Raw genomic sequence first — 24,387 nt, forward strand, 5'->3', positions numbered from 1 at the left:
AATATCTAACATAATAAATTGGGAAGGAAGATATGCAAAGTCATTATGAAAATATCTACCCAAACATAGGAGGAGGATGTGTCCCATAATGTGGGAGGGGCAAACAAACATGTCTTACTTCTCTAAGTTCTTGTCCCTTTATGCTTTACTAATATAAAGAAAACTCAGAGGTTAATATCAAGATGCTCGATGGTTGATGATATGATTCCTCATAAGATGCTATAATTCTCTAGAGCAACAGCCTTTCATCAGTTCAAGCGTAAGAACTTAAGCTGATTTGTGTGTGGGGAACCAAAGCTGAATGAATTAAATAATCTTTAGGAGGTATATATACCACTGTTCTAGGGATCCAATAGAATGGAAGTAGTAAATGGAATATTCTGAGGTCCCTGGAGGGTGCAAACAGCTTGCACTCAGCTATTAACAAAGGGTCAGCAAAAAAGAGGAAGACCCTCAACAAGATGGATTGACACAGTGGCTGTAACAATGGGCTCAAGCATAACAATGATTGTGAGGATGGCGCAGTAGCGGGCAGTGTTTTGTACTGTTGTACATAGGGTCACTATGAGTCGGAACCAACTCAGCAACAACATTAACAGTTGACCAAGTTCTCCTACTCTTCCCCAAATAATTAATTTTCTATCATTCTGATTTCTACTGTATATAACCAAGCCCAAACTAATTAACAAGAATGTTTAAAAAATGATATGAAATATAGAACAAGAGAGCAGCTTTACATCTCTGTAGCAAAAGCATATCTTATGAACCTGCAATTCTACTGTTGATTAGACACCCAACAGAAATGCATATGCACAGTCATCAAAGACAGTGCACAGGAATGTTCATAGCAGCACTACTTGGAATGAAATAATTTTTTTAGATTCCAAACTGGAAACTATAAAAATGTCATTCAACAGTGGGATGGAATTTGAAAACAATAATGCCGGCATATTCAAATAATGAGATATTTTAAAGACATAGAATAATAATAATATAAAAAACTATAACTACATACAATATGGATGAATTTCCTAAACATAATGTTGAGTAAAAGTACTCAGCCAGCCAAGAGTACATACCACTGGCTTCCACTTATATGAAGTACAAAATAGGCAAAGCTAGTCTATCCTTTTGGAAGTCAGTATGTCTTTATATTTGAGGGGGTGGTTAGTGGTTTGATTGCAGTGCAAAGGGGACTGTGTAGTGCTAGTAATATCTATTTCTTGATCAAGGTGCTGGTTACATATGTGTGTGGAAAACTCATTGGGCTCTACAGTTATGTTTTGTGTGTATGTACATCTAATACTTCAATAAAATAGAAAAATATGTTTATTCATTTTGCAACCCTTACAGCTACAAGTTGTTTGTATCTACATAAGAAGCAGTTCCAATACAGGGGAGAGTATACTGAACTTAGATTTAGGAGACCTGAAGAAGTCTGTGAGTGATGAAAATGGTTGATGCTCAGCTGCTAACTGAAAGGTTGGAGATTTGAATCCACCCAGAGTCACCTCGGAAGAAGGACCTGGCCATGTACTTCCAAAAAATCAGCCGTTGAAAACCTTAGAGAGCACAATTCTACTCTGACACACAGGGGGTCACCATGAGTTGGTGTCAACTCCATAGCAATTGGTTAGGTCACTTTTGATAGGTAACTTAACTGCACTGAGCTTGTTTTCTCATCTGTAAAGCAGAACAAATACCTTATAAAGTTGTCATGAGGATTAAATGAGATAATATGTTAGAAAGTTCTTGGTAACTTATAAAACGCAGTATACATATACTATGCTAGTACAGGAAAATCATTCAAGAAATAATTTTTAGATGAACTGAATGGTATTTAAGAAAATTACAGCCGTAGGGAAAATATCCAGTTTCTTTCTGAGAAACTGATGAGTACTGCTAAACTTTTATAGTACTAGGGAGGTGTTACACCATAGAGGTTATGGGTATAAAATTTTAAATTGTTCATTAAAATATTCATTTATCATTTAGCTAATATTTATTGTCTACCACATGCCAGTCACTCTTCTAAGGGCAGAAGAGAATATTCTTCCCTCAAGAATGATTCACGCTATGGAAGAGAAAGATGAAATTTATGTCTAAATTTCAGCTCTGATATTCACTGCCCATGTAAACTTGGGTGTATTACTCTACCTCTCTAAGCCTCAGTTCCCTTTGCTTGTAAATTAAAAATGGTAACAGTGGATATCTCGAAACTTGTTGTGAGTATTATAAGAACTAATGCCTGTAAAGTTCCTGGTTCACAGTTTAAACCAAAGCACTTGCTGACAAGTTGATTCCAACTCATGAGAACCCCACGTGTGCAGAGTAGAACTGCGCTCCATAGGATTTTCAAGGCTGTGGCCTTTTGGAAGTAGATTTCCAGGTATTTCTTTGGAGGCACTTCTCAGTGGGTTCAAACTGCCAGCCTTACAGTTAGTAGTCAAACCCTTAACCAGACACTCCTATTTCACAGTTTAGTGGTCACTAAATGAATGTTAATAGTTATTACTACAACTACCATAGGACTGGAATCCATGGGAATCATGAGAATTCTTCCTTTTCCACTAAAAAAGGATGCGTCCTATTCTATCTTTCATTCACTCTTCAAAAGGCATGGCGACTGTTTTGTTTGGATTTTCATATTATAAAAATGATTTAATTCAAAATCTAGAACAATCTGGATTGTCTCTCTAAACAACCAGAATTTTTCAAAGGTTTTCAATCTTAGAAATACTTTACAAATTTACAAGTGACAATTAGCAAAAGCAAACATTACACACATCACTGATACCATTTCCCAGCTGTTCTCCCCACCTCCCTTCCATTACATGCCAATTATATTTGCATACTCTTTGCCACAGTGATCTTACCCTAAAGAGAAACTTAACGTCTCACTTTTGCCTTTCATCCTTCAAAATCTCCCATCTCCTACAAGATAAAGCCCTAGCTTCTTAAAACATCCAGTATCAAGCATGATCTGGCTGCCATCTAGCAGCCCAACCTCATTTACCAATTCCATGCTCCCAAATCTATGTTCCCTGCTCCATCACCTGAGAACTACTTGTAGTTCCATAGACACTCCACATCATTTCTTGCTAATATGTCTTTGCTGGGACAGTCCCACCTACCTGATATATCCTTCCCTCTCTTCTTCCTGCCTGCTGCCTACCTATCTGCTCGGGGGGGCTTGTCTTTTCTCTTCATGGGAAAAAAAATCATCACCAGAATAGTTTACTTTTAGTCCTTCCATTTTCCTTTTCCTTAATTTTCTAGCTTTCTGTCAAATAAAATCATATGCAAATCTGTTGTATAGCAGGGAAAGCAGCCGAAACCACATCTACTTGTTGGCCTTCACATTATTTTCCCAGGACATTCAGACCACCATTCTAGATCAGAGTCAGCAAACATTTTCTGTAAAGGGCCATACAGTCGCTGTTGAAATGATTCAGTTCTGCAGTTGTAGGGTGAAAACAGCCATGGACATCATGTAAGCAATGGGATTTGGCTGAGTTGTAATAAAATTTTATTTTAAAAAAAAACAAGCCATGGGACAGACTTAACTCCTTGGCTGTAGTTTGCTGATCCCTGCCTGGTTTAGATGATGAGGACAAAGAAGATGATGATGGTGGTACTGAAGCAATTAACTAAAAATTTTTAAGCATTTACTATGTGTCAGGTATTGCACTGAATATTATCTAATTTAATACAGTAAGTTTATAAGATAAGACTTGTTATTGCTATTTTATAGGTAGGCCAAGTAAGTCTCAGAAAAGTGAAATATCTTCTCCAATGTCCTTCGGTTAGAATGTGTCTCATTGCAGCACATGCTCTTCTTCATCCTGCCTTACTGACTAGAGAATTTCCTAAGGCCCTTTCCAGTTGTAATACTTATATCATTATTTGACAGCTACTGTGGATATGAGTTTACAGCAAATGGTCTCTTCATCCTCATTTTTTCAAGCAAGCACCCTATTACCAGGACTACAAATTCCTTTACAAATGTACAGAGCCCCATAAGGAGAATTAAGTGAAAATTCCAGAACCTTCTCAGTTTATTGATGCTGAGCTTAGTAGATGCTAAGGTGAGCTTTTTGCACTCAGCTGCTGATCGAGAAGTTGAGGGTTCAGGTCCACCCAGAAGCTCCTTGGAAGAAAGGTCGGCAATCTAGTTTGAAAAATAAGCCATTGATAACCCTATGGAGCACAGTCTGACCCTGACACACATGGGGTTGCCATGAGACAAAATTCACTTAATGACAACTAGTTTTTAAAATATTTAAATTAGAAAGGACCAGTTAATGGTTTTGTTGCTTGAAAAAGCCACTGAATCTCTAAGGAGATGGGTCCTGCCACATCTTTGTTCAGGTCTGGGGGCCATGTGACTTAAGAAGTGCTTTTGAAAATCACTCTGTCAGACAAACGTGTCAGATGCGGATAAGAGACAAAGTCTCCCTGAGTTCTTCCCAGTAAGACTAGTAATAAAAAGAATGTTTACTGATTGTAACACTCCTTGACACTGACTGATTAAGAGACAGTGTCTGACTTGGACTTTTCTTCAGTTAATGTCAAGAGAGAATAAAGATAATGATTCCTTGTGCTCAGGGTTCACTCAGAATGATGAATCCAGTCAACCAAAGCCACATCTGAGTCCGACCACATCACCACAACACCCCAACTCAAGGTTGCTTTATTATCTACCTTTATTTCTCTCATGAAACTGTGGGCTTTGCTGAAAGTCAGCTTTCAGATTTACTCAATTCTATGCAACAGTTAAAGTGCCCGGCTGCTAACTGAAAGGTTGGCAATTCCAACCCACCTAGCAGCTTCATGGGAGAAAGACCTGGTGATCTGCTCACATAAAGATTACAGTCTAGGAAACATTGTGGGGCAATTCTACTCTGCCATGTGGGGTCACTATGAGTTGAAAATCAACTCGACAGCAAACAACAGGAGCAACATGGAAACAACTGATGGGAAGCAATGGTAAAGAAAAAGGAAAGAGGGGCGATGTATGTATATATAGGATGCCATTCAATACCTGACAGGACATAGGAACAATTAAATGCATTCCCAGACAGAAAGTTCAGATTCTCCAGAGAAAATGATAAAGTTTTCTTAGATTTATGATAAAGGTGGTGAAAACAAGGTCAATTAATTCCCTTTCACTAATTTCATTATGATGATTAAGAGACCCCTAAGCAAGTGCTTTAAAGTTTTCAAAGATTTCATTTTACTTGGATTCACAATCAACGCCCCTGGATGCAGCAGTCAAGAAATCAAATGACTCATTGCATTGGCAAATCTGCTGCAAAAGTTCTCTTTAAAGTGTTAAAAAGCTAAGATGACATCCTGAGGACTAAGGTGTGCCTGACCCAAGCCATGGTGTTTTCAATCATCTCATATGCACGCAAAAGCCAGACAGTGAATAAAGAAGACCGAAGTATAATTGATGCATTTGTGAATTACGGTGTTGACAAAGAATATTGACTATAGTGTGGACTGCCAGAAGAATGGAAAAATCTGTCTTGGAAGAAATACAGCCAGTATGTTCCTTAGAAGAGAGGATGGCGAGACTTCCTCTCACGTACTTTGGACATGTTATCGGGAGGGACAAGTACCCGGAGGAGGACTTCATTCTTGGTAAAGTAGAGGGTTAACAAAAAAGAGGAAGACCGCCAACAAGATGAATTTAAACAATGGCTGCAAGAATGGGCTCAAACATAGCAAACATTGTGAGGATGGCACAGGACCAGGCAATGTTTCAGTCTGTTGCACATAAGGTCTCTATGAGTAGGAACCGACTTGACAGCACCTAACAACAACAAGCAAGTGCCATCTTTCCCTCCTATATCTGTGACATGTACCATATAATGCCTTGGATCATTGTTATTTGTGTATTTGTCTGTTCCTCAATGATATGGTAGAGTCAGCAAGGCTTCATGATTAAGGGTTTGGGCTTTGGGTCGAAGAATTAGTTTGAGTACTGATTTTGTTTCCTTCTAAATACAGTAAAACTTGTGAAAGCTGGAACCTCTATAAGGTAGAAACCTGTGAGAGAAGGAAAACTCAAATATTTTCCACTAAAACAAGCAACAGAAAAATGGTAAGACTGCACCCTGTCAAAGGCAAAAAACTTGCGAGACACAGAACAAGGTAGTCCTGTTGAGTTCCAACTCTCACAGGTTTCACTATATATGACTTTGCACAAACCACTTGTTTTCTCTGATCCCTAGTCCCCACTTCAGTAAAGTGGGAATGGACAACAACACCTATATCATAAGGTTGTCAGGATTAAATGAGATTATGCATGTAAAATGTTTAACACAGTACCCGAAAAATGCAAAGTAAGTAAATAAAATAAATGTTAGTTATTACTGGCATCACTGTGAAATCAGGAGTTTACATAAAAACAATTGTCTTAGCATGTGCTCACAGCAAATTATTTACCCCACTATATTCTGTGCATCAAGGGGCACATGCATCAGACAGGGCAGGAGTCAGAGGAATATTTCCAACACAGTGTGTTTCAACTCTGTAAAATTGATGCTCTACTTCTTTGACTGTACTCCTTTTCTTCCAACTTCTCTGTAGTCTTTTTGAAAACCAGTGACAGAATAGCTTTGGATGTGGCAACCACACTGAGTGGATGGTCTCTCACTCCATTCCATTGGATGTCACTTAGAGTTAGGAGACATCAACCTAGACACAAATGCTGATAGAGATTGAAACCAGAGACCAAGGCTGTGCCTACAACTTGAATTAGCTTATTCAATTCAAAATAGGCACTTTTTTCCCCAAATCTTATGGTTTTATATTAAGCTAGGCTAAGAGGCCTCAGTGGTAATATGATTAGCTGATTTATTTGCTTATTCTTTCATTCATTCATTCATATATCCATCCATCCATTTATCCATCCATCCATCCATCCATCCATCATTTATTAAGAGTTTACCACACAGTAGTATAATAGTATAAATAAAGACATGGCTTTTTTTATTTACCTAAATAAAGTATTAAAGCCATGGGAGTCATATAGGCTGCTGTGGAAACTAACTGTAGGGAGAAACAATCTAGTGTGGCAGGATCATATCCTGAATATGGCCGAGTTCTCTTTCTCACATTGTCCTTCTCCACATGCAGACAGAGGGGCGGGTCTGTTCTCCTTGCATTAAGGATAGGATGTTGCTGCAGAAAGCAGAGGGAAAAACAGCTTTTCCTGTCTTTTCAGTGTCAAATGCCTAGGACCTAAGGAAACAGAAAGATTCAGAAGAAAGCATAATGAGAAAGAACAAGGCGTCCTCCTGCCAGACAAGAAAATGATTCCTTAAACGTGGGAGTGGTGCATAGGAGTTCATAAGCAAGTAGACACTGCTGGGTTCTAGACAAAGATAACCTGTAATCTAGTTCATGGGAAAAATCACAAATGGTTTTGTTGGATCCAGGAGCCGTTCTTTGATTCGTAGGTGGAGCCCAGATAGATAGAGGCAAGAGGACATGACTTCTTATGGTAGATTCACAGTGATTTCCTCACTCAATTGTGATGCTGAAGCAGACTTATTCCTGTGTGTCTAAGAATGACAGAAACAAGAAAGACCTGATGAACCTAAAGTGAACTATTAGATGATAATGAGGAATGTTTCCTTGATGACCTATGAAGATGATTAACCCAGGACCAGATAGCATGATGGATTACTCAGTGAATATCTGTATAGACAGATAACATTAAGTACCAGTTGCACACTATTCAGCCACACTGATGCCTTGGCAATATACAATTTAGCAGTTATTAGACATGAAGTCTCCAAATATGAAGTATCTGGGTTTGAAACCTAACTAAATGAAAGTTATTTAAACCTCTGTAATTTTCTTCCTCATTTGTAAAATACAAACAATACCCATATATACCTCCCAGAGTCAGAATCAACTTGATGGCAACTGGAGGGTTGTTATGAGGAGTAAAGTTGTACTTGATGATGATAATGATGAAAGCCTCTTCAAGGAAAAACAGAGGGGTTAATTTGACTGAAATTAAATGTTCACTACCAAATCACAATGGAGACTAAAAATAGAAAATAACCTGAGTTATTTGAAGAAATGCATATTTCTTGTATATCTTATTTGAAAATTAAGATTTATTATTCTTCCAGAAGACTGAGGGTGTGTAGGTGGTGATGTCAGAGAAAGCCTCCTAGAAAAAAGGATGTCAACATTTGGAGATATAATGATTAAGTACTAGGAATTTTTCAAAAAATTTGGGTAACCCATTAGCCAAACTGACAAAAGAAAAACAGAAGAGGATGCAAATAACCCAAATAAGAAATGAAATGGGGGACATTACAACAGATCCAACTGAAATAAAAAAGATCATAACAGAGTATTACGAAAAACTATATTCCAACAAATATGAAAATCTAGAAGAAATGGACGAATTTCTAGAAACACACTCCCTACCCAAACTATCACAAATTAATACTGAAAATCCAAACAGATCCATAACAAGAGAAGAGATTGAAAAGGTAATAAAAAAAAATCCAACAACAGCAACAAAAAGAAACACCCTGGCCCAGATGGCTTCATTGGAGAAGTCTACCAAACATTCAGAGAAGAGATTACACTAGTATTACTCAAATTATTTCAGAACATAGAAAAGGAAGGGATACGTCCAAATTTATCCTGTGAAGCCAGCATAGCTCTGATACCAAAACCAGGAAAAGACACCACAAAAGAAAAAAAAAAGCAAATTACAGACCAGTATCTCTCATGAATATAAATGCAAAAATTCTCAACAAAATTCTAGCAAATAGAATTCAGTATCATATAAAAAAAAATAATACACCACAACTAAGTAGGATTCATACCAGGTATACAAAGATGATTCAACATTAGAAAATCAATAAATGTAACCCACCACATAAATAAAATAAAAGAATCACATGATCAACTCAATTGACACAGAAAAGGCATTCGACAAAGCCCAACACCATTCCTGATAAAAAATCTCAATAAAATAGGCATAGAAGGGAAATTACTCAGCATAATAAGGGCATCTATAAAAAGCCAACAGTCAACATCATTCTTAATGGAGAGAAGCTGAAAACATTCCCCTTGAGAACAGGAACAAGACAAGGATGGCTTTTATCACCATTCCTATTTAACATTGTGCTGGAAGTCTTAGCTAGAGCAATAAGGCAAGAAAAAGAAATAAAGGGCATCCAAATTGGTAACGAAGAAGTAAAACTGTCCCTATTTGCAGATGATATGATACTATACATAGAAAACCCTAAAGACTCCACAAGAAAACTACTGGAACTAATCGAAAGATTCAGCAGAGTAGCAGGATACAAGGTAAACATACAAAAATCAGTTGGATTCCTATACACCAATAAAGAGAACGATGAAAAAGAAATCAGGAAAACAATAGCATTTATAATAGCCCCTAAAACAATAAAATACTTAGGAATAAATCTAACCAGGGTTGTAAAAGACGTATACAAAGAAAATTACAAAACACTGCTGAAAGAAACCAAAAGAGATCTACATAAATGGAAAAACATACCATGCTCATGGATAGGTAGACTCAACATTGTGAAAATGACAGTTCTACCCAAAGCAATCTACAAAGACAATGCAATCCCAATCCAAATACCAACAACATTCTTTAAAGAGATGGAAAAACTTAATCATTAACTTTATATGGAAAAGGAAGAGGCCCTGATAAGTAAAGCATTATTGAAGAAAAAGAAAAAAGTAGGAGCACTCACATTGCCTGACCTCAGAACCTACTATACAGCTACCATAGTCAAAACAGCTTGGTACTGGTATAATGACAGATACATTGACCAATGGAACAGAATTCAGAACCAGATGTACATCCATCCACCTACAGTCACCTGATCTTCAACAAAGGCCCGAAGTGCATCAAATGGGAACAGACAGTCTTTTTAACAAATGGTGCTGGCATAACTGGATGTTCATCTGCAAAAAACTGAAAGAGGACCCATACCTCATACCATACACAAAAAATAATTCAAAATGGATCAAAGACCTAAATATAAAACCAAAAACTATAAAGATCATAGAAGAAAAAAATAGGATCAATGCTAGAGACCCTAATACGTGGCATAAACAGGATACAAACCATAACTAACAACATACAAACTCCAGAAGATAAGTTAGATAACTGGAATCTTCTAAAAATTAAACATTTATGGTCATCAAAAGACTTCGCCAAAAGAGTAAAAAGAGAACCTCCAGACTGGGAAAAAATTTTTGGCTACTACAAATCTGACAAAGGTCTAATCTCTAAAATCTGCAGGAAAATCTAACACTTCTATAACAAACATAAAAGTAATCCAATTGAAAAACGGGCAAACGAAATGAACAAACACTTCACCAAAGAAGACATTCAAGTGGCCAACAGACACCTGAGGAAGTGCTCAAGATCACTAGCCATTAGAGAAATGCAAATCAAAACCACAATGAGATACCATCTCACCCCAGCATTACTGGCACTAATCAAAAAAAAACAGAAAATAACAAATGTTGGAGAGGCTACAGGGAGATTGGTACTCTTATGGATTGCTGGCAGGAATGTAAAATTATACAATCATTTTGGAAAATGATATGGCACTTCCTTAGAAAACTAGAAAGGGAAATACTATGTGATCCAGCAATCCCACTCCTAGGAATATATCCTAGAGAAATAGGAGCTGTCACACAAATAGACATATGCACACTCTCGTTCACTGTAGCACTGTTCACAACAGCAAAAAGATGGAAACAACCTAGATGCCCATCAACAGATGAATGTAGAAACAAACTATGGTACATACACACAGTGGAGTACTATGCAATGATAAAGAACAATGATGAATCTGTGAAGTATCTCACAACATGGATGAATCTGGAGGGCATTATGTTGAGTGAAATAAGTCAACCACAAAAGGACAAATATTGTACGAAACCACTACTATAAAAACTCATGAAAAGGTTTACACACAAAAAGAAACAATCTTTGATGGTTATGATGGAGGGGAGGTGCAGGGGTGGAAAAACACTAAATAGACAATAGATAAGTAGTAACTTTGGTGAAAGGTAAGACAGTACATAATACTGGGGAAGCCAGCACAACTTGTTCAGGGTAAGGTCATGGAAATTCCATGGATATATTCAAACTCCCTGAAGGGCTGAAGTACTGGGCTGAGGTCTGTGGAGACCACAGTCTCAGGGAACATCTAGCTCAACTGGCATAGCATAGTTTATGAAGAAAATGTTCTACATTCTGCTTTGGTGAGTAGCGTCTAGGGTCTTAAAAGCCTGTGAGCAGCCATCTAAGATACTCCACTGGTCTCACCCCTTCAGGAGCAAGGGAAAACGAAGAAAACTAAAGACACAAGGGAAAGATTAGTCCAAAGGACTAAGAGACCACAACTACTACTGCTCCACCAGACTGAGTCCAACACAATTATATGGTGCCTGGCTACCGCCACTGACTGCTCTGACAGGGATCACAATAGAAGATCCTGGACAGAGGTGGAGAAAAACGTAGAACAAAATTCTAAATGAAAAAAAAAGATGAGACTTACCAGTCTGACAGACACTGGAGAAATCCTGAGAGTATGGCCCCTGGACACCCCTTTAGGTCAGTAATGAAGTCACTCCAGATATTCACCTTTTAGCCGAAGATTAGACAGAACCATAGGACAAAATAAGACTAAATGGGCACACCAGCCCAGAAGCAAGGACTAGAAGGCAAGAGAGGACAGGAAAGCTGGTAATAGGGAACCCAAGCTCAAGAAGGGAGAGTACTGACATGTCATGGGGTTGTTAACCAATGTCATAAAACAATATATGTACTACCTGTTTAATGAGAAGCTAGTTTGTTCTATAAACCTTCATCTAAATTTCAATAATAAAATAAAAATTAAAAAAGGAAAAAGCAAAAAAAAAAAAAAATGGTTAACAGAGCTGGAGAAAAATGTAGAACAAAATTCTAACTCACAAAAAAAGACTAGACTTATTGGCCTGACAGAGACTGGAGAGATCCTGAGACCATGGCCCCCAGATACCCTTTTAGCTCAGGAATGAAGTCACTCCTGAGGTTCACCCTTCAGCCAAAGATTAGAGAGGCCCATAAAACAAAATGAGAAGAGAGGGACACACCAGCCCAGGGGCAAGGACTAGAAGGCAGGAGGGAACAAGAAAGCTGGTAATAGGGAACCCAAGTTCAAGAAGGGAGAGTGTTGACATGTTGTGAGGTTGTTAACCAACGTCATAAAACAATATGTGTACTGTTTAATGATAAGCTAGTTTGTTCTGTACACTTTCATCTAAAGTACAATTAAAAAAAAAGGAAGAAAGAAAAAGAATTGGAGTAAGACAATATATTTTAGTTAAGAAGGATAATGTGTGAATAAACAAAAGCCCAAGAGACCATGGTGTATGGTTAACACATGAAAACATTTTTATATGGCTGGAGTGAGGCGTATAAACCTAAGAGATACATAAGAGTCAGATAATGGAGGGGTCATCTTTATGACCCACCTGATTGCTCATCCAATGTGGGTAGGAAGGAGGAAGGGAGGTAGGTAGGTAGGTAGATGGATAGACAGGTAGATACGTAGATGGATAGATAGGTAGATGGATGGTTTATAGATGGATGGATTGATAGATGAAAAATGGATGGATGGATGGATGGATGGATTGGATGGATGGATGGATGAAGATCTATATTTTATACATTTACATATCTTCATGCCACCACCTGTCAGTTTATTCTACCGTGGTGACTTGCATGTTGCTGTGATGCTGAAGCTATGTCACTGGTATTTCAGATACCAGCCGGTTCACCTATGGTAGACAGGTTTCAACAGAGCTTCTGGACTAAGACTAGGAAGAATGGCTTGGCAACACGCTTCCAAAAATTAGCTAATGAAAACCCTATGGATCACAATATAATGTTGTCAATATAATGCTAGAAGATGAAGGTTGGAAGGCAAAAACAGACTCAAGCATGCCAGTGATCATGAAGATGGCTCAGGACTAGGCAGCATTTTGTTCTGTTGTACATGGGGTTGCTGTGAGTCAGAGTTGACTTGATGGCAACTAGCAACAACATACCTTCATAACTGGCAAAGATGGACAAATAACTGAAGTAAAATGTTTTCAGACCCAGTATGATGGTTGGGGAAAATATCTCTTTAATTTGTTTCACATGTGCTGGCTTTAGTTCCCCAATAGGTTTCTAAGTGTCAGAGATGATGCCTTGTCTTTCTTAGGGATCCCACACAGCACTTAGCGGCCACTGAAATCAATAAAGACTGTGGGTTAATTGATTTTAATATTAAATGTATCTATCATTCTTTCTCTCATTTGGGGTTTTCAAGGTACTAAAAGTAGCACAAACTTAGATAATCACTCCACTGAGTTCCCCCTATTTAAAATGAAACATTTGAACCTTTAACAAAAAGAAGAGGAAGGATTTGTTTTTGTTTTGTTTGTTGTTAAGTTATTAATTAAGCATGACTTTGGCCTATATAAATCCAAGGGAGAGGAAAGGCAAATCTTTTCCATTTCATTTGAAAAAATGACTACACAGCAGACAGGGAAGTCTCCATTATATTTCTGTGTGAGCATGTGTCTGTGTGCGTGAGTGTGTGTCTCTGTGTCTGTGTGTGTTAGATTGTTGTTATTGTTGTTTGTGCCATTGAGTCGATTCCAACTCATAGTGACACTATAGGACAGAGTAGAACTGCCACATAGGGTTTCCTAGGCTATAATCTTTATGGGAGCAGATCTCCAGGTCTTTTCTCCCCCCGAATGGCTGGTGGGTTCAAACCACTGGTATTTCAGTTAGCAGCTGAGTGTTTAACCATTGAGCCACCAGGGCTCCTTGTGTTTAGAATACAACTTTGTAAATCAAAACTACCTCAAATTAATCTATATGTTACATGTGGACAAACAGATAAGGATGAATTTGGATGATTTATCACCACTTGCTGGCTAGAAACCTAGAAAATATCAGTATGCTGTCTAGTACTATGTATTATTTATTTCGCTTCTTTCCCTTTAGCAGAAGGGGCTGAAGCTTTTCTCAATATTTAGAGTTCAAATGATAAAACACAAATTATCAAGTAGGAAAATTAAGGTTGATGTTGGTTTCTTTAGATATTCATTCACAAAATGAATCACATCCACATACAGAAAAATGAAATATTACTTAATAGATAATATTTTTAGCATCAACTATTTTAAAACATTCCAATGCAACAATGGGCTCAAGCATAACAATGATTGTGAAGATGGCGCAGGACCAGGCAGTGTTTCATTCTGTGGTACATATGGTTGCTATGAGTCAGAATCGACCCAAGGGCACCTAACAATAACAACATTGACTATGTTTGAATAATGAAAGCCCTGAGTATATTTACCTCTTTTTTATAAGATACTCTGAACCAAAAGACTAATTTAGATTATATAATGAATTAAGCTCTTTGTTTTTGCAAAACTGATATATCATTTTTCTAATTTGCATATATCACAAAAGCATAAATGACTGTAGGTGTTAAACATAGAAAGGTAATAAAATCAGCTCTCCTATCAGAAGAGACTATAAACTTCACATGAAGCATATGTCACACGTTAATTAATAAGATATTATATTTGACCATCATACTCAACCTACACCTGATAATCACGGGAAAAGTGAAAATTAGTTAGCAAGAAGACAAAAAGAAACAAACTGAAAATGCTTTTGACAAAAGAACAGTAATTTACTTACTAGTAGTAATTATATGTGAAGTAGGTACTATATTAAAATACAAGTTATCAGAAATATGTCCTTTTGAAAGAAGAATTCATTGGGAAAAATTGAATGATTGTTTCTGTCCAAACTAAAAGCTAACATTTGTAGAGATATTATGAACTGGTGTCGAGTACCATGCAATTATCTGATAGGATTAATTATCTGACAGAAGTTTCTATAGATTATCAACTAAATATGTTTTGAGGAATATACTATAAAGGTACTTCACTAAAGAATACATTTCACATAGTATAATATTAATTATTTTAGTGTGTGATTTTTGAATAAAACCACGTCTTATTTACGTAAATATGGTTCTCAAGTGAATAAAAAAATGAAGGGGTGAATACCCAGAATCAAAGCAATAAGGACCTGAACACTCATCATGGAAAGTAGATCTTTCCTAAGAGTAGGAACAATTTACAATAGTGATGATAACAATTACCTTTTACATTTGTTTAGTAGGCAGGACAGAAATTATGAGCTCCATCTTCTGGACAAATAAACTGAGATCCACAGAGTTTAGAAGATGTCCTTAATAACACATATTACATAATATATGTGGCCAGAGTCTTGAGCACATACATTCGACTTTGAATGTAACTTTCCCTTTACATTTATACAGCAACAAAGCAGCGCTGGTGGTGCTCACTCGTCTATGTCAAGAAATTTGGAAGACGTTTACCTGGCCAGTCGACTGCTTCCAAAGAAAGGTGATCCAACAGAATGTGGAAACTATCAAATAATATCATTAATATTACACACAAGTAAAATTTTGTTGAATATAATTAAAAAATGGTTGCAGCAGTACATTGACGGAGGACTGCCAGAAATTCAAGCTGGATTCAAAGAGGACATGGAACGAGGGATATCATTACCAATGGCAAATGGATCTTGGCTGAAAACAGAAAATACTTGTGTTTTATGGACTATGCAAAGGCATTCAACTGTGTGGATCATAGAAAATTATAGATAACCTTGTGAAGAATGGGAATTCCAGAACACTTAATTGTGCTCATGAGGAACCTGTACATAGACCAAGAGACAGTCATTTGAACTGATTTGAACTGACCAATGGGATACTGCATGGTTTAAAATCAGGAAAGATGTGTCAGGGTTGTATCGTTTCACCATATTTATTCAATCTTTATGCTGAGCAAATAATCTGAGGTGCTGGTCTATATGAAGAAGAACACAGCATCAGGACTGGAGGGAGACTCATTAACAACCTGCAGTATGCAATTGACACAAACTTGCTTGCTGAAAGTGAAGAGGTCTTGAAGCACTTATTGATGAGAATCAAGACTACAGCCTTCAAAAACTCTCACAACTAGTCCAATAAGCAACATCAGGATAAATGGAGAAAAGATTGAAGCTGTCATGGATTTCATTTTACTTGAATCCACAATCAACACCCATGGAAGCAGCAGTCAAGAAATCAAGCAACGCATTGTATTGGGCAAATCTTCTGCCAAATACCTCTTTCAAGTATTAAAAAACAAAAATGTCACTTTAAGGACTAACGTTTGCCTGACCCAAGCCATAGTATTTTCAGTCACCTCATATGCATGCGAAAGCTGGACAATGAATAAGGAAGAACGCAGAAGAATTGATGCCTTTGAATTATGATGTTGGCATAGAATATTGACTATACCATGGACTGCTAGGAGAATGACCAAATGTGTCTGGGAAGAAGTACGACCAGAATGCTCCTTAGAAGCAAGGGTGGCGAGCTTTCATCTTATGTACTTAGGACATGTCATTATGAGGAACCATCCCTGGAGAAGGACATCATGCTTGATAAATTAGAGGGTCAGCAAAAAAGAGGAAGATCCTCAATGAGATGAATTGACACAGTGGCTGCAACAATGGATTCAAGCATAACAACAATTTTGAGGATGGTGCTGCAGTACCAGCCAGTGTTCAGTTCTACTGTACATAAGGTTGCTATGAGTCGGCACTAACTCAACGGTACCAAACAACAATATTTTTCAAGTATTTGATGACTTTGTGGGAGAAGAAAAGAGCAAAGACTAATTCAAGTTTTCAGGAAGAAAAGACATAAGTTTTTGCTCAAGGCAGAAGCTCACTGAATTTCCCAACTATTTTGAGGGGACAGCCAAGAAAAAGAAGAAATAACTTGGTAGCATCTAACCATGTGACAATTCAACCTGCACTTAGTTACAAACAATGCAAAAAGACAACAATAGCATCTGTACAGCATTGGATTATATATTTTTGTTTTTGCATTTGATACTCATTAACCACCCTGAGAAGAATACTGAATAAGCAATATTCACCAAAACCCACTGCTGTCCAGTCAATTTAGATTCAAAGGGACCCTATAGGACACAGTAGAACTACCCCATAGCATTTCCAAGGAGTAACTGTTGGATTCGAACTGCTTACCTTTTGGTTAGCAGCCGAATGCTTAACACTGCACTATCAGGGCTCTGAATAAGCAATATAACACTTATTTAATACATGAAATTCACAGAGATTAACTGCCTTGCCCAATGGCATGCACTCCAGGTTTACTAACTCTAAATTTAGTAGTCTTTTTATCACTCTTCAATGTCCCTATATGAGCTCTCAGAGTCAGAAAGATACGTCCCTTCTCCCTCTCCCCAAAACTGTCTCCTCTGACTGTATTTGGTCCCCTAGCATTCACAGGTCCAGCCAGGAAATAATACCAAAAGCTGCTATATTTGGTGGCCTCTGGTAAAGGTAATTTTCCAGATGTGTTATCACCGACTCCCTCACTATCCTTACCTACGTGGTTCTTTAGGTTTGCCCCTGGTCCACTAATACTTTGACCAGAACTTTCAGATCTTTTGACTGTCTATCTAGGTTTGCTGTATGGTTTCATTGACATCTACGTCAGACTGGAATATGATTCTTTGACCTTGTATTTCTGTGCTTCCAATGAAGTATCTTTATTGAAGTCTCTAATTCTTAAAACCCAGGTCTCTATCTCTGGCTTGGATGAAAAGACTAGTCATACATTTCCCAAAAGCCAGTCATTGGAAACTCTATGGAGCACACATCTACTCTGATACACATGGGGTTGCCATGAGTCAGAGTGCTCAACAACTGACTTTCCAGTTCAAGAGGGGCTTGCCAAGCTTGACCACCAATGGTGGAAATGGACTACCACTGCATTGCATGTATGTGCCCCTCCAAGCACCTGCTTCTCCTGGCTTACTTATCACATTTCTGTATCCCTACACATATAAGCAAAGTGCAACTCTGCTTAGCTAGGAAAAAAAAGCAAACGAACACTGAAAAGCCTAAATGTGCATCATCTTCAACTTGTTTTAGGACTAGCCCCATCTGGGGCTGCAACAGCAGAGGAACATCCATAACAGCGGCTGTCCTGAATATAGCTTCACTAGGCATTTCCTCCTTGAAATGCTTCCTTCTTTATTATGTTTTGTTTTGCTGTCCTTTGGAAAATGTGATCAGGGTGTTCCCCAGTAATTCAACTTTATTGCAAACTTGAAACAACAATGTAAACATGAGAGAAAAAGATGAGGGAAAAAGGCAATTGAGTTCTAAATAGCTAAACAACTTTCTATAACCTGGGGAAGATTATCAAATCCCATTTAACATGTTATTCAGTAAGACACAACCTAATCAGGTGTACAAACATACATGCAATTATCACAACTTTGCCAAGCACAAGTCAGTGAGAATGTGCATTGCACATGTGGATGAATGGCATAATCACTTCCACGGAGCTTAAAAACAAACAAAACAAAACAAAAACACATATTACTATGTAGTCAAGGGTGAAATATCTTTTTACATTGGTATCATATTTTTCCAGCTTTCTGCAAGCGACAAAATTGATGAGTCAGACATACTCTTAAGAGTAAATGAGTTACTCAAAGGGTTAAAATGTGCATGCGGAAGTAAATAGAGGACAATAGTGTCTGAGTAAACATCAGGAACCCTGGGCTCCTAGGCGTTGTTGTCAGGCAAGGGAGCAGATGAATACCAGTACAGGTCACCAAAGCCCTTTTCCTTTGTTTCACCATCTCAGATCCAATTCATCCTAAATTTTGGATCTAGCTGGAGTCTATCTGGCACTTTTAGGAGAAACTGCCTTACCACAACTTGAATTTATTCTCTCTTTCTCCCTGGATTCAGCTGAAAATTCTCAGACATCACTTTGTGACTGTTTCAAGTAAGAGTACAGGAACATCTGCCTCAGTCATCCTTCCACGAATTACCACATTGTGTAATGATGTTTAACTGGCCTTTTAACAATTCTAACTTCTTCAGCTTGTAAATGTTTACTGCCTGATGAGCACTCTCAACTCTGAATTTGCTAAGACATAGAGAAATAAAGAACTGTGTGAGCTCTAAAAGGAGATGTGAGCTTATAGAATGTATCTGATTGTCATAGGAATTAAACGGAAGACATTAATTCATGTATACAGGTATTATTCTCATTGACAATGCCTAGAACTGTGCCAGATGCCAAGGCAATCTAAAATGTGTCTACATAATAGGTAGAAGGGAGATGTTAAAAAAACCTTCTTGATATGTTTTCTAAATACAAAAATAATACTATCACAGGAAAAGAAAACCTTTATCATGAGTGTAACCATATTCATTTCTGTTTCCATGTCAGACATCACTAATTGATCACTGAACACTTGCTTCTGAATTCAGCTAGAGCTTTGGGCAATTTGTCTACATAGTACTCCAGGCAACCACTACCAATTAAGCAGTGTTAGCACATGGGTTGAAACCTATTTACCATCCTAGCATTGAGACTAGAAGTTTCCCAAACATCATGTAGTTAGACATTCTAAATCTTTCGACAGTCGATCTGAATAAACACTAAATAAATGTTTGTTTAATGAATGGATAAATTAAAAATCCTTTCCCTCCAAATGTTTACAAACTATAACCAAAACCAAACCACTTGCCATTGAGTTGATTCCTGCTCTTGGTGACCCGATGTGCTTCAGAGTAGAATTGCTACATAGGGTTTTCAAGACTCTTCTGAGGTATCTCTGGGTGAGTTCAAACTGCCAACCTTTTTCAGGGCTTAACTATTAGCAACACCCAGAGACTCCTTTACACACTATGTTGTTGTTATTAGCTGCTGTTGAGTCAGCCTCTGAGTCATGGTGAACCCATGTGTTACAGAGTAGAAATGCTACATAGAGTTTACTTGGCTGTCATCTTTAAGGGAGCCCTGCTGGCATAGTGGTTAAGAGCTTGGCAGCTAACCAAAAGGTCGGCAGTTCAAATCCACCAGCTACCCCTTGGAAACCAGATGGGGCGGTTCTACTCTGTCCTATAGGGTCCCTATGAGTTGTAAGTGACACGACAGCACCTAGCAACAACAACAATCTTTAAGGAAGCAGATCACCAGGCCTTTTTTATTCAGAGCCACTGGGCTGGTTTGAACTGACAACCTTTCAGGTAGTGACCAGTCACAAACCTATTGCACCACCCCTCCTAAAATGCCATTAGTCATTAAAATTTCAGTGGAAAGTTCTCAATCATCATCCACCTTCATTCTTCACTTAACATACCACTATTGCTATGAAAGTTACCCTTCTCTTCACCTTGAGCGTTTACTCAGTTTTTTACTTTCAAACTCTTTTATGGTAGGTAAATTTTAAGCATCTGGAAAGACTATATGTACTCCCTCAATCAAAATCTTTCAAATATAGTCTATAAACCACTTACATTAGAATTCCTTTGGGAGTATTTTAAAAATACAAATCTCACTCCAGACCTAGCAAACCAAAATCACAGGAGCAGGATGCTGAAAGTAAAGAATATACCATTTTTATAAATCTCCCTCATATGATTCTGACATGCATTAAGGTTTGTATACTATTGCATCATGCCATGCCATTGAAGGGTCCACTGCTTTCTTTCCATTCCTCTCTATGAATAGTTGAATCTGAGATAACAAGTCCCTATGGTGTGAACCTCTCCTATGTATATTTCCATTTTCTGAACTTCGATTTCTTGCTTATTGTCAAACTCACATTTGCTCAATAGTGGTGTGCTACTTACTAGTTTTTCCACCCCCTATACATCTTATCTTTTAAAAACTCATCCTCTCTACCTGATAAAAAGAAAAAAAACAAAACAAAACAAAAAACTATGCTTAGGGCGTAGCATGCTATCAAGGGAAAAAATTGAGCTCTACACTCAAGAGATTCTTACTGAAATTCTCTGTTATTAAATTTGAAGACTTTGACTTTAAAAGGACACAATCAAGAGAACAAGAAAGTGGCCGTCTTTTTCCTCATGTCTAAGGTGACAACTCTGTTTCTTACGTAGGCTTACTTGGATCAATTCTCGCTGGATGAACCCCTGAAACTATTACTCTGAGATAATCTTATAACCTTAAGCCAAAATATCCCCTGAGGTCTTCTTAAAACCAAATCATAGTTTAGCTTAACTAGTAAAGAATGGCTGTCTTGTGCTCTATCTATAAGGGATCAAATTGACAACAACAGCTAGAAAAATTAGATAGGAAACTCAGGGGGCAGTGAGTTTTTGTTAATGGAGGAGGAACAACTCAGAAAAGGAAGGTGAGAATGGCTGCACAGGTTGAAGAATGTAATCAATGTCACTGAATTGTACATGCAGAAATTGTTGAACTGGGGTATGCTTTGCTGTATATATTCTCAACAACAACAACAAAATAAATAAAATTTAAAAAAACCTGAATTTAACCATGCATATTTGATGTGTGGTATAATATATATACGTGTATATAAATACATATACACGTATATATATTAAATAAACAGATGAATTTAAATGTTGTTAGATAAGATACATGCACTCGCCATATCTCCAACCCAATCTATTTTTCTATATCCAGACTCATTTATGTGTTTATTATGCTATTCTTGTAACATTTGATCTTTTTTAATTGTGATTTAGATGAAGGTGTATAGAGCGAATTAGTTTCTCATTAAACAATCAATACACATATTGTTCTGTGACATTGGTTGCCAACGCCATGACGTGTCAACAGTCTCCCCTTCTAGACCTTGGGTTCCCCATTATAAGCTTTCCTGTCCCCTCCTTCCTTCTAGTCCTTGCCCCTGGGTTGGTGTGCCCATTTAGTCTTGCTTTGTTTTATGAGCCTGTCTAATCTTTGGCTGGAGGGTGAACCTCAGGAGTGACTGCAGTACTGAGTTAAAAAGATGTCTTGGGGTTTCTCCAGTCTCTGTCAGACCAGTAAACCTGGTCTTTTTTTGTGAGTTAGAATTTTGTTCTACATTTATCTCTAGCTCTGTCCAGGACCCTCTATTGTGATCCCTGTCAGAGCAGTTGGTGGTGGTAGTCGGGCACCATCTACTTGTGCTGCACTCAGTCTGGTGGAGGCTGTGGTAGTTGTGGTCCGTTAGTCTTTTGGACTAAACTTTCCCATATGTCTATGGTTGTCTTCATTCTCCCTTGTTCCAGACAGGGTGGAACCAGTGGAGTATCTTAGATGGCTGCTCACAACTTTTTAAAACCCCAGACACTACTCAGCAAAGCAGGATGTAGAATATTTTCTTTATAAACTATGTTATGCCAATGTAACTACATGTTCCCCGAGACCATGGTCCTCAGCCCTCAGCCAAGTAATTCGGTCCCTCAGGGAGTTTGGATGTATCCATGAAGCTTCCATGACCTTGCCTTGGTCAAGTAGTGCTGGCTTCCCCAGTATTGTGTACTGTCTTACCTTTCACCAAAGTTGCCACTTATCTATTGTCTATTTAATGTTTTTCCATCCTTACCACTCCCTTCCCTTGTAACCATCAAAGATTGTTTCTTTTTGTGTGTGAATCTTTTCATGAATTTTTATAATAGCGGTGTCATACAAATTTGTCCTTTTGTGATTGACTTATTTCACTCAGCGTAATGCCCTCCAGATTCACCCAGTTTGTGAGATGTTTTGCAGATTCATCATTTGTGTGTATGTGCTATGGTTTGTTTATCCGTTCATCTGTTAATGGGCATTTAGGTTGTTTCCATCTTTTTGCTACTGTGAATAATGCTGCGGTGAACATGGCTGTGCATATGTCTATTCATGTAATGTCTCTAATTTCTCTAGGATATATTCCTAGGAGTGGGATCGCTAAATTATACGGTATTTCTATGTCAGGCTTTTTAAGGAAGTGTCATGTCATTTCCAAAATGGTTGTACCGTTTCGCATTCCCACCAGCAGTGTATAAGAGCTCCAATCTTTTTGCAGTTTCTCCAACATTTTTTTTTTTTTCTGTTTTTTTGATTTGTGCCAGTAATGTCAGGGTACGATGGTGGCTCACTGTAGTTTTGATTTGCTTTTCTCTAATGGCTGATGATCGAGAGCATTTCCTCATGTGTCTGTTAGCTGCCTGAATGAGTAGACATTTGATTTTTTGACCCCTGATCTAAATAACAAAGCTGATTGTCTTTTTGGAAATCATCTGATAGTTTTACTTGACATAAGAACAACTGTGGATTTCAGGTGTCAAAATTGAAGCCACTAGATAATGTTTTATTTTCTTACTTCACTTTGATGATTTTGAACTTATCCTATAATCCTATTTGAGACAAGCCTAATTTTCCACAGGGGAGAAATAACAAGGTGCACATAAAAGCAGCTGATTGGGCCATAAATAGGAGTGCCTTAAATGTTAAGCACTCAGCTACTAACCAAAAGATTGACACTTCAAATCCACCCAGACTCCTTGAAAGAAAGGCCTGGTGATTTACTTCTGAGAAATCAGCCATTAAAAATCCTATGGAGCACAGTTCTACTCAGACACACACAGGGCCACCATAGGTTGGAATTGACTTGATGGCAACTGGTTGGGACCACAAACACTTCAAAAATCATGGTTTCAGGTGTGTCTTGGACACAATTTATCCTTCTCATATTTACTCTCTTCAGAGTTCATTTAGTAGAAAAATGGAGGGAAACTAGCACAAAATTATGATTTCAAGAAGGAGAAAGAGGTTTGTTGTACAGAGTCTGTACCATTTATTTTAATTTGGGACTATCATTGGGGATTGATTGTGGAAAAAAAGATTCTTGTCTAAGAGTCAGTAATTTTCCAATTTTTCTTAATAAATAGCCTTTAATGGCAGACATGATTCTACCAGAGAATTATTAGTTACCATTAATTCACCCAACAAACATTTATTGCATACTTACTATATACCAGGTACTATTCTTAGTGATTGACAAAGAAATTCCCTACTCCCATAGCATTGACTTTGTAAACTCAAAGGTAAAAAAATATGCTTTTTTCCAAAAAGAACCATAGACTCCAAGTTACAGGTTCAGTGTTGACTTCCTCAGTATCATTAGGACCAGATATGTGATGACAAATATCTCTAGTAGGTAAACATTTTACCCTACCTGGTATTGTATTGGTACTAGATCCTATTAAACATATATGTATGAAAAGGGGTAAGGAAGGATATGAGAAAGGGATTTGCATGGTATAAATCCCAGGCACCAGAGAAGTTTTGCATAATCACTTTTAATAAGAGCCTATGTTAATTTTAGAGGAGCTGATTTCTAGCAAAATAAGATCTGTCAAATGCAAGT

This window comes from Trichechus manatus, unplaced genomic scaffold (genome assembly GCF_000243295.1).
Source record: "Trichechus manatus latirostris isolate Lorelei unplaced genomic scaffold, TriManLat1.0 scaffold00130, whole genome shotgun sequence".
Lineage (NCBI taxonomy): Eukaryota > Metazoa > Chordata > Mammalia > Sirenia > Trichechidae > Trichechus > Trichechus manatus.